Consider the following 5,201-nt stretch of genomic DNA (forward strand, 5'->3'; position numbering starts at 1 on the left):
ATCCCTGCTTGTACAGAATGCCATTTTTAACAACAAACATCCCATAGAGTTGATCTTATGGACTAGTATTACTTGTTAGACAATGAATTCAATGTGAAATTTTAATTATCATTAAGATCCACTGATTTCAATAAAACATCTGCTTAGTTCAATTATTCAGGATCCAAACCATTGAATCTAAATTTCACCCCAAATGATAAAGTGAGAGTACTAGAAGTTGCAGCAGCTAGCTGACCTTGTCTGGGTTAGAAGCAAAGCAGGATTGGGCCTGGTGACTACCTGAATACTAAGATTCCAGACTAGACTAGGAAGTTGATAAACTTTCTGGAAGAAGAGAATGGCAGACAGCTTATGTATCATTCCCAGCAAAACTGCTTGGATTTGTCCAGGAAATCATCAGCAGGTGAGCCTGACTTGAGGGGTTCTTTACTTTTTTGCTCAGCTAGTTGATTTTGACTGATGAAAAGTGCTTGGATGGGAGATCATCAGGAAATGCCAGGGCTATGGGCTAGATTGGGAAGTTGAAATAACATCCCAGATAAAGATAACAGTAAAGCACTTCCATATTGTTAAGAGAAAACCAGCAGTATAGATGTATACATAAGTCACCAGAATTTGAGCTTGTCTTTATTAAAGATAACTGTTTCTTTGAAATCACAGACAAAAATCACATGTAGCATACCCATGTCTTAAAACCCGCCATCCTGGGCCCAGCATTTGGGAAGCCAGGCTCTGCCTGTCACAAGCCAGGACAAAGGGTGAGTGATGGAGGAGCAACACCTCCTTAAAAAACCTTAGCCCAAAAAAAGTCTTAGCCCAGTTAGAGTTTTAAAGGTAATCAAAAAGAATTTGCAACATGTCACAAAAGAAACTTAATGAGCACTGCAGGGTTGTAAGATCAGTATAAAATTGGATCACTGCTTTGGCAAGAAATGAAAGTTAGTTCTGACTTGGATCCATGTCCTATTTTTGCTTCAACTGATTCACTTCACCACACTTTCAAAACCAAAAAGTAGAAACAACATAAATCCGTCTTGTATTTATGCCCTAGGCTGGTAGTCATAGGAATAGAATTCCAGACCAATGAGTGTCTGTTTGCACTCATAAACTAAGTTTGATTCATTTCCAGTCCTTGCAGGCTTATTTATTAAGCAGAAATGAAAAGTGGCGTCATTATCAAGTCACTTTTAACAATCTCAGATCTTAGCAACTACCTATTCATTTTATGGAAGTAACTCTACAGGTTGAAAGAGTTAAGATCTTTCAAATTGGCACTGACTCCTGAAAGCCTATAGGTGACATAAACTACTCATCCAAACCATTATGAGTACATTATTATTTAAGAAACAGAATCTAAGACCAGAATAAATTCTTGCCCTGTAGCAGTTTTCCAGCATTTTGTAGCCCCAATTACGTTAGTCTGGTATGGTTTTGTGAAAGTACAGAACATGTCTGTTACTAGCAAACCACTTCCTTTTTCCACAATTAGAATTCCAAAGGATGGTAGATAGAGCTTCTGAATCTGTGTAACCTATACGTTGGTTGTCTTTTATGACACAAATAATATAGGACAACTCAAATCCTAGAATATGCTAAAGAGAACCTGGTTCAGAAAATTTACTCCTTAAATTAGTTGTGCACCCAGATACATACTTGACAGTATGTATTTTCCTTATTTCAGGCTTAACCTTTATATTAAAGGTTTGCTTATGTCTTTCACACATATTATACCATAAGGTGTTTTGTTTGGTAATGGCTTAGTATGTTGAGTATGTTATGTTATATTGAGTAAACCCAGCCACTGTAGGTCATTTAACAAACCATGGTTTAAACAAACATAGCTTAGTACAGTGTATCACCACATTCAAATTAGGCTCAAAATTCTACACTTTCTCAGAATAAGCATTATTAAATTGAACAACCACTCTAAATAAGCATACATAAGATTCTTTTTCTCCACACATTCATTTTTGTTATTTCTAGCTGTTACATGTTTTTATCCTGAACTTCTATATCTTACCTGTTGTGATTTCTCTGAAAGTTACAAACATAGAAGCACTGTTTTTTCTATTTAAAGATTTTAAGATTTCTTTCACCAAATTTCCCAGCAAAAATGATTATGTATCTCCACCCAAGTTTTTTTATAAGTGGCTGCTGGCCAATAAGGGGCCAGCAAGAAAATTTACGCTTATTATCCCCCCTCCTCCAAAGTATTGTATTTGTACTTCTAGGAAGTACAGCTGTGCAATCTCATCCACACCTAATTTAATTGAGCAGACTTTCTGTATAAACAAGTGCAGTTATTAGGCTGTCAATACTATATCCATATAAGCAGGGCTGTGTTCCACTGCATTTAGAAATTATCAATGAACAATACAGAAGTTATATGTATGTCCACAGATGTTTTCTGAAAATATTTTATTATTAAAGTAGTGGTTTTAGTAACCTTTAGAACAGGATAGACTGAAGAACAAAGGGATAATTAAGGTTTCTGGTTAATATGAGCAGGTGCATGCATTTAAAATGCTCAGAGTATGCTGCGGTCACTGTCCCAGCAGGGCGGGCCTTGCACATTCCCCAGATGGCTGCCACATGAGGTCATTTACATCTAAGGTAACCTGGGGCAGCTGCTTCCACAAAAGAAAAAAGTATCTAGCATTAGTTGTGCTGAGATGCAGCAGTTCATGCACAGAATTTGGCATCCTTTGCATATTTGGGCTACAGTGCTCACAATTCATTGACACTGGTAAGGAAGGGCATATAAAAGGACTGCAGCTCAGTCTGTTTTACATACAGAAAGTACCAGATTTAATTCCTGACATTTCCAAATACATCTGAAGATTACTGCTCAAAACATGAAAGAACTTTGCTAATCAGTGTTTGCACAAGATACTGGCTGCATTAACCCACTTGTTAGCAATTACAAAGCCCACCTAACTGCAATCTAGCCAACCACATTTTAACCTATTATGTAGTTAACTGTCCAGCACATCATGGAAATACTATCTGTGAAAACTACAAAACCACAAAGCCCTTTTGCCATACGTACCATCATTCTAATGGCCATCTGGTATAGGCTTTCTTTACACAAACTGAGAAGCCAAAATATAGTTTAGAATACTGTATAAATCCACCCACTATGCTTGTAAATCATGGTTCATTCATTATATGAATTCCAAGGCTTACAAAATAAGCCGAAGTAAACTGTGGCTTTGCGTGCTGTGGGAATATAGCCCAATCTTTCAACCAACCAAAATAGTACTATTGAAGAAGAGCTTTGTATTGTGTGAATTGTATTAAAAACTGGACTTCAAGTGAAATTAATGGAACTTGTGTACACCTGTATTTTTGCAACATTTCTCTGGTGATCAGATCATGTAAGAAAATCTGATAATCTGCGCTAGCACGGACTTAAGTTTTTAGCCCACATTAATATAACATCTGTATAGATTGGTCAAGCTACTGCCAGAACAGAAACCACCACTGTTTTTTAGGAGATTCTACTTGGCAAATAATGATCAATTATTGTATTATGAGAATGATACGAACACAATTCCCTTCTCATAGGAAGATGTGGGAGAGAAATTTTCCTACTGTAATAAAATTATATGGGTAGAGAAACATCATTTTGCATATGCATTCACATGCCAGTGCTGTATATCTAGATAGCCACCAAACTGTATACTGTAGGCAATACAGTACCTGCTGCGAGTACTGAATGAGATTAACATTTTTTTTAAATTGTCAGATTTAAAATCTAGAAAGATCCCTGTGAAAAGATCAAATACATATGCAGCCAGTTAGAACTGATCTACAGTAGTTTCATGCTTTTAAAATTATAGTGGCTATAATGATCCACTAGAGGGCATCAGCAAAGCAAAAAAATTAAAAATGATTGAGTAAACAAGAATGCCCTAAAATCGATATACCAAAATAGATTTATGAATCTCACCTTTAATAATTGATGTTGAGCAGTACTATTACTGAAGCTTTATGGAAACTAATCCTGTAAACTCTAATGAACAATATCAAAAGTTTAACAGAAAAAGAAGAAATCTTAGTTCAACTTTCATCTTTGCTTCACTTCAAAGCTCTACATCCACACCAGCCTCACATTGTATACTTCACTGGGTTGCATATTGCAAGCTTAAGTTAAAGAATGTTTGTGGTTTATGCATGCAACATCAATGCTACTTTAAAGGTTTTCCAAAACAAATTATTCAGTCCACTTAGTTCTGTGCTGCTTTAAAAAAAAAAAAGGGGAGGGGTAAAGAGACATTCATGACAAGTCCAACTCGCAATGACCCCATACACTCAATCTTCTTGGCAGTGTTATGGAAGCAGATTGCATTGCCTTCTTAAAAATTATTTTATTGATTTTTCAGAAACACTTAGAAAGACCCCTCCAAAATGTGTATTCTAACTTTTTTCTCAATTCCTTATCAGTATCCCTTGGTTCTGGGAAACAAAGCTTTTATCTGTCAACCTCAGTGATGATCCTGCTTATGAGGTGTTTATGCAGTAATGCTGTGTTTTGAAAAATCAACCTTGCCACTGTAACCGTATTAACCAAAAAGACTACCACCATTTGGGGAAAAACATCACATTCTGTTCAAATAAATACAGTAACATTCTTTGTAATATATAATAAACAGCAACTGACTATCTCTATTATTTAATTCAAAAACAGTTACACTGCACTTATTGTACTTTGAAGATTTCAGAAAACAAGCTCAGGAACTGCTGGACCCCCCCCCCCCCGCGGACACAAGTCTACAAACAAGGATGCAGTTTAAAATAAAGGGAAAAAGGGTTTAATTCACACTGTTGAACAAATTTGACTTTTTTTCTTTGAGTTAAAGCTGTCCACCAAATGGAAGTATTTCTGGACCCAAGAATTAAACTCGAATGAGTCAGATTATGGAGTAGCACTGAAGTTTTCTTGATTCCAGGATATCTATGGGATATGAGTAACTCTAAGACCCTTATACACAATTATATCTCAAGTTTCATTTAGCCTAGTCTATTCAATTACACAAAACAAACCATTATAAAAAGTTATCAGAGAATTCTGAAAGAACTCCAAATGTGTTGATGTCCCTATCACCACTTTCCTAGCCTTTTTTAAAACTTGTAAAAAATAGGTGTTAACTTCACAAGTCTTCATGATAAAAGTGAAAACACTGCCAGAAACAATCAGC

This window comes from Candoia aspera, chromosome 3, assembly GCF_035149785.1.
Source record: "Candoia aspera isolate rCanAsp1 chromosome 3, rCanAsp1.hap2, whole genome shotgun sequence".
Classification (NCBI taxonomy): Eukaryota; Metazoa; Chordata; class Lepidosauria; order Squamata; family Boidae; genus Candoia; species Candoia aspera.